Below are 12,099 nucleotides of genomic sequence, written 5' to 3' on the forward strand. Positions count from 1 at the left end.
ATGATCTGCCCTTAACAAAGCCAAACTGGGTAGGGTCCAATGTTTGAAGGTTCCCAATGTCTCTATTAACGACTTCCATGATGATGCACTCCATAGCCTTGCAGACCAGGCTAGTCAGGCTTATAGGGCAATAGTTCCCAGGGTCCGTTGTGGCTCCACCTCTGTGAAGCGGGATAATTTGTTGCTGTGCACCACTCTATGGTTACGTAGCCTGCAGAGAGGCTGAGTTTGAACAGTGTGTTTAGGTGAGGGGTTAGTTCATGGCTCATGGTCTCGAGATACTGAAATTTGATATTTCAGTATTTCAAGATTATGACGTGAATATATATCTATATATATATATATATATATATATATATATATATATATATATATTTGTGTATATGTATGTATAATGTGTCATTCATTATTTAAATATATATATATATATATATATATATATATATATATATATATATATATATATGTGTGTGTGTGTGTGTATGTATATACACACACACACACACACACACACACACACTTCCATATCTTGATATATTCTCTGTTGTAGTCCTGCAGGAAAATCACCCCTTAAACATTCTTACTGTATTTTAGTTTGTTACTTTTTAAAATATATATATAATTGGGAGCTCACAATTCTGTTTGCCAGGGCACAATGTGGGTATACAAGCTAGTTGGTATTGCACTTCCAATGCACTCCAACTCTGAATATTTTGCTGCTTAGCTGTGTTTGTATATTTTAAAAAAAGTGCATTGTAAAAGTGCACTGTATTGTTAATCTTTGTTGTAGCTAGATGTGTTACTTTGTGCTATTCTGTAGCTGCCTGATAAAGCAGACTAAATTAAAAATTTTAAGTGGTGCCTTTTGTTAGCATGACTTTCACTTCCTTAAGCATCTACAAACTGCAACATTATTTCTTATAGCTTCACCATATCTATTCGTGTGTACATGGTATTTAAGAATTTCTGTTCTTACTGTGGTAAATTTGCTGTGTTGTGCTGGTTGGTGTTCAACTGTCAGTCACTGGCATAGAAGGGCTAGGTTAAGTGTTTGGTGGTAGTTTGTTTTATAGCAGTATGACCCCCTGCCAAAAAAAACGCCATTACAGTTTGGTTGCTATACTGTAGTTAGCTTTTTTGTTGGTCCCCCACCACTGTTTAAACTAAGTAATAAACATCCAAAATAATGTGTTTTTATTGCCTGTTGATCCTTAATTTACACATGTCATTGGTATGTAATTGTGTATCATCAGTTTGTTAAAAGCAGAGACTTCATTTGGGGACCCAGGTATACTTTTCTTCCTTTTGAATATTGTACAGTGATGTCACTGTGCTGATGGTTTTTGTGTTTTTCATAATTTATTTTGCCATGTTATTTGTGAGGAATTACTGTAGTCATGGGCTAGGACACTTGGCTCTTCTTCACTGCCCTCTTTAACTTATTATTATATATTTTTTAATGTAATAATTTTAAATATGAAGGCTCCTGGGGGGTATAGTATTTCTCTGGAGTTGCACAGCTGGTGCCAAAATATTAAAACTTGACTCGCTAAGCAGTTCATGAAGTGCAGTTATAGGAAATATGGACTGCTACTCTGGGCATGGGTGTGTCCGACCCATACCCAAGAATAGGCTTTATACTAGAAAGTCTAATGAGCATAGCCTTTGCAGTAGTTCCCTAGCACATTAGACCTCATTCTCACCACTCTATCTCTTTGGTTTCTATGCTCACTTGCACTGCATTTTAAATAAATTCTTAAATTTGCACACAGATATAAGAGGTTTCCAGGTTTGATTTTCCACAGGGGTGCCTTTGCTGCGGAGTCTGTATGTCCTGCCTGTATTTAGTGGGTTTCTTTCAGGTACCCTAGTTTCTTCCCACGTTTCAAAGATGTGCAGTAAGTGGATCGGACACTTTTAATTAGCCATAGGAGTGAGTGTGCTTGAGTGTGTGTGGTGAGGACGAAGGCTAGCTACCTGGTGATGTAAACCCTGGCTTTAGATGGTTGTCACTGTTGAAGTGACACCTTGATGCCATATACAAAAATGGGGAAAAAGGGGTGGATTAATGGGCGGGTGGATATTAGTTTCAAAGGTGGACTAATATTCTGTGGCATTCTATCAGTAAACAGCTACCACTCCAGATTATCTGACTGGAGACCTTCCCAGTTACTGTTCACTTGTGATTATAAGCTAGCTGTTTTATAAACACAAAAAGTAATGTGTAGCAGAGTAGTCGGGCCAACTAGAGGTGGATGCCAGCGGCTTGTCACCATTTAGCAATAAATACCATATTAACAATTGAGTAAATGGACAACCATTCACAAGCTTTTTTAAAAGTGAATAAATAACAGACTCTGACTTAACATATGTAGTATAATTAGCAGTCAAATATTCAGAGAAATGTCATATTGCATAGGGAAATGCAATGTTGAACAAACGGGTAATACGAAAGGAAAAATGTGTGACTACTTTTTTTCCCCTAGTTTAGACTTATTAGAAACAGTTACTAAGCTAGTCTTATTAGAAATCGTTACTAAGCCCAAAGTTAAAATAGCTGAATCTCCATATTGCACAGGTAGAGAAAGTGCGGGGGGCAAAGCTTATAAGGGGCAGTTATTTTCTTCCTTCTCTTGTCCAGTTTTCTGACTCCTCAGTTATATGGCTTATTCCTCTCCCATACAGAAACCACAGATGCAGATAAACAGGATTTCACATTTACCTTCTAATGAATTTATTTACTTGTCTATCAACATAAATAATCTATTTGCATTGTGTACAGTCCTTTAGCTTCTTGGCCTAGGAATAGCCACAGATGTTAGAATTGGAAGGCAGAAAAGTTGCTGTTTCATGTGTGTTGTACGTTTTGCATTGCAGGTAAATACCTTCTGGGTTAAGCAGATGTTCTTCGTGTTTTACTGTTGCAGTCATTACATTTGGGTAATCTGCTGGCGGGTTGCCCTCAGTCAGTCTGAATAACAAAGTCTTGGGCCCTGCATCGGTTGCTGTCTCCTCTTCCATGATGTCAGGTCATCAGGGGTATAAAACATGTAGCAGATGCCATTTTAATCAGTCTTTCTTGCCGCACGGTGCCCGAAGCAGTTCGCAAGTGCCGGTCGGCCGACTCCTGAAATTTTCATTTTCGAGTTTCAGAACCAAAGTCTTCAAACTAAAGCCAAGTACCTCATTGGGGAAACTTTTTCTTGCTCCTTACTGATGGCAGTAAAAGTTAATAATTGCATTTACTTGTGGGAAGCAAATACCTCATAAGGATTTTCATTTGTTCTGTATTTCTTGCCTAGGCTCTGATCACAACGTGCCTTGCTGTCGGTTTTGTGCTAAATTTAACCAATGCACTATTAAGCGTTGGTATGTCTTTGCTTCTAAATATTTTGGTTCAAGATTTAACTACACTGAAATGTCGTCTGTTCGCAATCTGACTACTGGAGTTCACAAAAAACGCAAGGAAAAAGACAGAGACAGACCGTTGAGGTCCAAAACCGACGACGAAGCTTCTCCTAAGCCAGTCGCCGGTTCGCCAGTACTCAGTGAGGTGCTTTCGCAGCCTCTGATACCAGCTACGTTTGAGTCGCAGGCCTCTACCGAGACCCATTCGGAATCCGGTATGCCGCGAGATTCGCAAAGTATTGAACCCGCGGATGTCTCTCCCTTGGATGGGTCTGGAGCCGCTGAGCAGGCACCGGCTTCTGAGGGTGTTTTCAGGCCTCAACATTTTTATATTAAACCAACGCCATCATCAAAAACAAGGTCAAAACCAACTTCTAGGTCTAAAAAACCGACACATGAGCCACGTGCTCAGGCCCCTATGCCTAAAAAACAAATGATCAAAATGGTTGAGGATTTAATTACCTTTATCAGGGGTTCCCAACCCCCCCTGGTAAGAGGCCTAGGCAAGGCACTGATTATGAATCTTCAGATCAGGTTTCCTTTTCTTCTGATTCCTCCTCTGATCAGGAATTTTCTATTCCACCTTATGAGGACCCTGATGCAGAGGATTCCATCCCATCTGCATCTCCTCCTGAGGATTACTCTTTTGAAGAGACTTTGCATACTTTAAGGGAACATTTTCACTGGGAGTGTCAGGACTTCTCAGAATCAGAAAAGAGATTTAGGGATTTTCTTCTTCTTCCTCAGCATAGGCCTCTGGCAATACCTCCTACATTAGATATTGTTGTTGATGTGTTCTCTGAATCAAGCATGGCTCCTGATTCCCTGCCTCCAGCTCCTAGTAAGCCAGACAGATATTACAGAGTTCCGGACTCCCACAAATTTATTTTCAAAAATCCTGCTGCTGATCCTGAGACTGTTTCTCAGGGTCCCAAGGGTGTTAAGGCTTCTACAGCCAAAAATCCTACCCCTTCTGAAAGAGATTCTAGGGCGCTGGATAAATGGGGTAAGAAGGTTTATACGTCTGCAACCTTAGCAATCAGGGCTTTAAACTGCCGGTTTCATATGCTTAAATATCAACTGCATGCTATGGGCTTACTGAAACAGAAAATTATGTTGATTTCTGATTGTGTGGAAAATAGAGTTACAGGATTTATTGCATTCAGCAGAACAGGTTGGAAAGCATACTTTGCAATGTGGTTTTGATTCCCTGGAGGCCTCTTGCAGGGCCACCGTAACTGGATCTGTGATAAGAAGGCATGCCTGGCTCAAGGAGCAAAATCTGCCTGATCATGTTGAAGCTAAATTGTTGGATGCCCCTTTACAGCATGTTAGTCTGTTTGGTAATAAGGCAGAAGAGGTTTTAAAGAAAATGGAAGACAAAGCTAAATCTATGCAAACTGTAAAAGATTTCTTGCAAGTGCAGCCACCCAGGTTCAGTAGGCATTGGCCTACTAAGAATTGGTCCTTTCCTGTGTCCAACAGAGCCACTCAGGGCAAACTCAGGTGCTCCAAAGGCTCCAGATATCAATTACAGGGATCTTACAGGTCAAAGCAATGGGGTGCCTCCACCTCCAAATCTGGAGGTAACAAAGCACAGCCCTACAGTAAGCAGTCTCAATGACTTTCCTCTACCATCTCCAAGCACTTATATTTTGGCAGCCCCCTTGGGGGGAAAACTAGCATTCCATGCTCAAAATTGGCAGTTAATTACCCAGGGCAAGTGAGTATTAAACATAGTATCCCAGGGGTACAGATTTCATTTCCACACTTTGTCAATTCCATTCGGATATCCAGATCTGCCTCCAAACCAGTGGGCAGAGGCCCAGAAACAAGTCCTGTCCCTCATGGATATGGGGGCTATTCAACCGGTACCAGAAAAGGAAAAAGGACAAGGATTTTATTCATGACTTTTCCTGGTACCCAGAAAAGACAAATCATGGCGTCCAATTCTGGACTTATCAATTCTGAACACGTTCCTGGACATTCCAAAATTCAAAATGCTGACTTTACAACAGCTACTGCCTATGATAGGCAAGAATGCCTGGTTGGTAACTCTAGACTTGAGGCATATCTGCATATCCCAATAAGAGAATCTTGCAGAAGATACCTCCACTTCAAAGCAGGCTTTTTGCATTACGAATTCTCTGCACTGCCCTTTGGCTTATCTACTGCACCCAGGGTCTTTACAAAGTGCCTGGCACCAGTAATTGCATTCTGCAGACAAAGAAACATTCAAACTTATCCTTATCTGGACGATTTTCTCATTCAAGAAGAGGACAAGGACACTCTTCTTCAACATCTGGCATTTGTAAAAAGGCTTCTAGCATGCCTAGGGTACACCATAAATGAAAAGAAGTCACAACTGGTGCCCTCACAAATAATTACATTCCTGGGTGCAAGCTTGAATACAACTGCCCAGATGGCTTACCTCACGCTAGCCAAACAAATGCAATTGACAACATACTTCAAAGAAATGGCAACAAAAACCCAGCTATCTACAAGACACATTCTGCAGACTGTGGGGTTCATGGCTTCCTGCATTCTACTAATTCCATATGCGAGACTGCATATGAGGAAACTTCAGTGGTACCTAAAAAGTTTATGGAGTCCACATTGTCACAGCCTGGAAACAATGACTCCTCTCATTCCCTGCCTGCAACAGGAGTTTCTTTGATGGGCAGAGACATGTCACCAAAACAAGGGACTGTCATTTACTCAACCCCCTGCCACCCAAACCCTAACTACAGATGCATCAGACTATGCTTGGGGGGGCCCACCTGGCAGGGAGATGCATTCAGGGCAAATGGAGCCCAAACCAAATGCATCTACATATCAACCAGAAAGAAATGCTAGCTGTTCAGAATGCTCCGACAGCCTTCAAGGACTTACTTCATCCAGGACAACTACTGATAAAGACGGACAACACCACAGTTATGTGGTACATAAACCAGCAGGGGGGTACCCACTCCTACCCTCTTTGCAAACTAGCCATGGCCTTGTGGAACACAGCTTTGACTTACCAAATACATCTTCAAGCTCAATTCCTGCCAGGAAAGCAAAATACTCTGGCAGACGACCTAAGCAGAAATCTTATGGACCTGCACAAATGGAAACTGGATCCACAAATCTTCAGCATCTTAACACAAAAATGGGGAAGCCTAGACATAGATCTATTTGCCTCTCCCCAAAACTATCAGTTGGACAAATTCTGCACAAGAACTCCACAACAAAGCATGGATAGTGGATGCTCTATCCTTCAGCTGGAAAACCTGTCTATGCCTTTCCCCCTTTGCCTCTACTCTCCAAGGTCTAACTAAAAGTAAGACGGGAAAAGTCAAAAATGATTCTAATTGCTCCAGACTGGCCTTGCCAACACTGGTACCTGCTTCTAATGAAGGTCACACCTTCCTCTGTGGTACCTGCCTCATATACCTCACCTATTGTCTCAGCAGAACTGTCAAATTCTGCACACTCTGCTCCAAACTCTGAATCTTGCAGCATGGCTAATCCAACTAATTTTACCAACCACATCTCTCCGTAAACCTGTGATGGATGTCTTTTTGGAAGCCAGAAGGCCTAGTACTAGAAAATCTTATGCTGATAAATGGAAGAGATTCTGTGCTTGGAACCAAGCACAAGGAATAGACACAGCAAAGCCCAATATTCCTCAGATTTTACAATACTAAACTGAGATGCTTGACAAGGGCCTATCGTTTTCTTAAATAAAAATCCATGCCTCTGCCATTTCGGCTCATTAAAACACAGATCCTCCCCTCTTTTCTCATCCCCTGCTAAAACAGTACTTCAGAGGGGCCAAAAAAGTTGAGGCCTCCCAGGAGAGTGCCTACTCCTGCATGGGACCTCAATTTTGTGCTGGAAAAACTCAATCTACCTCCTTTTGAACCAGCAGCTACTGCGGATATAACATTTCTTTCTTGGAAGACTGCTTTGCTTTTGGCAGTCACTTCAGCTAGAAGGGTTTCAGAACTACAGGCTCTCATGGCAGTGGAGCCTTTCATTATTTTTTACCCGGACAGGGTGGCCCTCAGGACCAATCCTTCTTTTATGCCTGAGGTGGTATCCAGTGTGGCTGTTAACCAGGCCATTCACCTGCCAACTTTCTTCCCAAATCTGCAGAATAAGGGGGAGCAGATTCTGCATTCATTGGATGTACACAGACAACTAAGATTCTACTTAAACAGGACAAAATCTCTAAGAAAGTCTGAGCAACTACTCGTGGCATTTGCTGCAGGATCAGCGGGGAAGGTTCTATCAAAGCAGACTATTTCTAAATGGATAAGCCATTGCATTCATTTCTGCTACTTGCACCATGGTAAACCTGTGCCCCAAGTGGATCAGATCCCATTCCACCAGGGCTGCCTCTACTTCAGCAGCTTTTCTCAGAGGGGTTCCTACCAGAGACATTCTAGAAGCTGCTACTTGGAGCTCAGTTCATACGTTCACAAAGCATGATCATTTACCTCTCTTTTCTAAATCCAGCGCAGGCTTTGCCACTGCAGTCCTGCAGGGCCTTATAGCTGCTCCTAATGCTGTTTAGTTCCGTCCTCCCATCCCCATAGCTTTGGGATTCTACCCAAATGTAATGACTGCAACAGTGAAACACAAAGAACGTAGTACAGTTGTGTACACTTACCATAAATGTAGATGTTCGAGTGTATTCACTGTTGCAGTCCTGATTACCCACCTGCCAGTCCCCTTTCTATACCTTTTCTTTCCTTCACTATACTCAAAAGCCTTTGTGGTGTATTTGCTTTTAGTTGAAGGTAAATCTTTATGTTTCTAAAGTGCATTTATATATTTACAGTTTTATATAGATATTTGTGCTCCCCATTTGGGGGTCACCTGACATCTGGGGCAAGAAAAACTGATTAAAATGGCATCTGCTGCATGTTTTATACCCCTGACGACCTGACGTCATGGAAGAGGAGATGGCAACTGACGCAGGACCCAAGACTTTGTTATTCAGGCCGACTGAGGGCAACCTGCCAGCAGATTACCCAAATGTAATGACTGCAACAGCGAATACACTCTAACATCTACATTTATGGTAAGTGTACACAGCTGTACTTTTTATCAACTTGCATTACTTTCTATACATTGCATAGAAAAAGGTCACAAGCTCACACAGCTTTCCTTCTGCAGGTTTTACAGGGCTTAAAGATCAAGTTGTTAAGTGCTTTAAGAATGTTAACAAGTATTAGTTCTGTGCTGTTCCCCACAGTTTGGGCTGGGTAGGGATATTGAGGCTTCCGACCACTGATAAGAAAGGCTAACTGCTTTCCATATGGCTACCAAAAGGCATCATCAAAATGATTTGAATGTCTTCCCTAGAGAGAGAGTGACGGAGGACATTGCATCAGCAGTTTCTGGTGTTCTTGGTAATTTTAAAACTTTAAATTTTTGATGAAAGGCCTAATAAAAAGGATACTTTAGCAGTAAGGTAGTAGTCACAGTCACAAGTATACAATTAGGAAAATAAGTTTTCTGTTGTATCCATTTGCCTCATTGAACTTTTAACAGGTATATGAGCTGCAGTTAAAGATAAGTCTGAGTTAGAAACGGTGATAGATTTATTCTCAGACCTCACATTACTTTACAATGTTTCTATTTGGAAGGGATGGTGTACAGTACTTAATCCCTGAACATTCCTGTTAATTACAAAATGTAGGCCTTTTTCCCTCTGTTGTCCCTTTTTGTGTCTGATCCACTGTTGCCAGTATATGCTTCAAACCTTGTCACTGGTGACACAGTTGTCCTAACTGTCCTTTCTGTGCATCGTCGACTGTCCTGTATCGTTTTTGCTAATGCTTTGAATGGATAAGTGGGATTTACACTCTCACTACTGGAGAAGTTTATGTAGGTTTCCATGCACAAACACAAAGACTGTTTTTAATTTGTAGATTATCCAGTGTGGTTTTACATACATCTGCATTGTTGGGCTATTGTTTCCCTCTTCAGGCACAAAAGAAATAGCTGCTCTCAGGACATTCCTAGATATGTAAATGCTAGTGCGTCCCTTTTGTCATCTTCTAAAATTCCATTAAATCTGATGTTACAGTAGACTGAGGTTCAGTATGTTCTGCTGTTGGAAGTGTATTTTAGTTTGAAAATTTGGATAAAAAAAAAAATCATTTTCCAACTTCTCTTGCAGTTCTCATTATAGTATTATTCATTCTTGCTCTGTAACGAATCAGTAAGCTTGCAGTGTGCACCATTTATAAGTCTGAGTTCATTAATGCCTGCAAGCCATCATTTATTCATGCTTGCCACATTATGCTGACAAAGTGGAGACAATGTTCATAAGTAATACATTATATTAATGTCTGCAAGGGCTTTATGCTCCTATCATGTTGAAGCTTCTTCTGTTTTATGTCACAGATGCTGCTGCAAGTTTTCCGCTGTGTAGCAACTGGCACTTGGCATAGCCTTCCCATGGAGTGTTTATCCTTTACAGCTACTAGATATTATGTGTTATGTCCGGTGTTGCCAGCCAAAATTAAGTGGACAGACCTTTGGAGAGCTGTTAACACTCACTAGAATGTGTCACCATGAGAGGGAATAGCAGACACCCATAATACTACAGAAGGACAAGTATTTTATTTATTTACCATTTGGTAACTGGGTGGGTGGACTGGTCCAGTGACCTTTTTCAGCCAAGACCTGTGCTTAGGAGCAATAAACAGTTCAAGCAAACTTTACATCTACATCTGAAGTGTATAACGTAAGTTTGCATAGTTGCAAAATCTTAGAAACATCATATACAGTTGTATAGCTTTTATAAAAGAGAATATTCTGAAGCCGCAGGCAAAGAGCAGGTCTGTATGTACAGGTACACCAGTCACATTACATCCTGGCCGGTACTGTGCTGGTGAGGAATGGAGAAATTGTTGTGAATGTGGATTAGGTTTTGTACTGTGAGTATAGTCATTCTCTAAATTTACCTTTTGTAAGTAGAGCATTTGTGTAAGTCAGAGGAATGTGCATATATTTGGCACTGTTTTCCCTTCCCACAGAGGTATTGCAGCTTAAGACAGCAGCTGTGTGTGTGTGTGTGTGTGTGTGTGTGTGTGTGTGTGTGTGTGTGTGTGTGTGTGTGTGTGTGGCCCCATGAATGATTCTCAGGTATTTTTAGTAAGGTTGGCTCATGAGGCTGAGATGGAAACAGAATTTTTGTTTGGCAAATGTAATTTTTTTGTGATGAAAAAATAGTGTAGTGGTACATAGCTGTTTTAGGAGAAAATGAATGTAGTTGCTTTTTCCTGCCCAGGAGAGTGAATGCACCCTTTGTGTTCTTGCCATTAGACAGTTCACAAATGAATTTACTCTGGGTCTGTGTACATGTGCTCATTTACATTGGAAGTGTGAAAATAAGTTTGTAAAAATAATGATGTGCCTTCATTTTAGGCTGTTAGACTACCATTTTGGTACAGCCTGGACAGGAAAGAAATCTCTCATGCCCTTTTGAAGAGGTCCTAGCAGGGATTGCAGGCATTAAAAATAAAAATAATTGGTGTCAGAATTAAAAAAAATTGCTGGTACGGTGTTTACAAACCTCAGGAAATAGTGAACTAGTATTTGGAAGTGTAACAGACTGGCTGCCTTGAATGACAACAAATTTGATTTTATCTTAAGTACGTGACTAGAGAAATAAAGCACAGCAGTGCTACTGGGGTAATCTATGGCTGATAAGAGTGGCCTAATTTGCATTTCTTTTTCTTACATTGTGAGATTTTCCTCAGGTTGCACGTGTCAGGAATTGAAATTGCAGTTTCTTTTAATATACTTTACTAGTAATTTTTCATTTTTTTACATAACAGAAATGAGGCAATAAACGTAAGCAGCAAATGATATATATGATGCTACTGATGGAAATTGAATTTGCAGGGGAAAATGGGATTCGGTTGCATTCCGAGCCGATAATGACATTGCCCAAATGGATTTGTAATGGCCATTCATCGTCATCTTCAGCAGTGCAAGATTCGACACAAAATATTTATGCAGGTGACAATGAATATGGCATCAGCTAGCAATTTAAATTAGTGTCTGTCTGACTGGTAATAAAATAAAAAAATAGAAAAGCTATTTTCCCACATATAACAACTATCTTAGAGTTTTAGCCTGACTATTTAGTGTTGCTACAAATTTTTGTAAACTAATCAATTAAAAACTGTATGTAAATGATTGAACACTTTTTAATTTGTTTCAGGACAAAGTATGTAATAATTGTTTTAACTTTGTATGCTCAATTTTACGCCTAAGTCAGACTTGGTTTGAATTTAAAATGCAATATGACAACTGAGAACTGACACATTGGCGTTTGGATGCTTTTGTTGGGAGGATTTGGGGATTTTTTTTTCCTAGGGCAACTTTACTTTTGGCAGGCCATTACACTGCCACAGCTTTTTTGTATTTATGGTTAATTTATCTCTTTTTGACTTATGCCTTCCTTTCTGGTGTGTTTCTTAGCTTAAAAATTCACATTCACTTAACCCGTAAACAAATCAAATAAATGGATAAAGTAAAGTGGTCGCAGCAGCATGAAGTTTTCATACATAATTTGAGGCGTCTCACAAACAACAAGCATACATAGTAAATACTGAGTTAAAATCAGTTGTGCTTGTACAGCAATATATAAATAAGACAGAATACAGCTTACATAGCGCAGTG

At 40.5% G+C, this 12,099-nt stretch overlaps 1 protein-coding gene across 1 annotated transcript in view; it reads left to right on the forward strand.

Moving 5' to 3' along the window:
- Nucleotides 1-12,099, forward strand: part of PTPRG (protein tyrosine phosphatase receptor type G) — a 3,415,981-nt gene that overhangs the window by 122,422 nt on the left and 3,281,460 nt on the right. The window lies entirely within an intron of this gene.

Source organism: Protopterus annectens, chromosome 7.part0, assembly GCF_019279795.1.
Source record: "Protopterus annectens isolate FY-2018-M chromosome 7.part0, PAN1.0, whole genome shotgun sequence".
Classification (NCBI taxonomy): Eukaryota; Metazoa; Chordata; order Ceratodontiformes; family Protopteridae; genus Protopterus; species Protopterus annectens.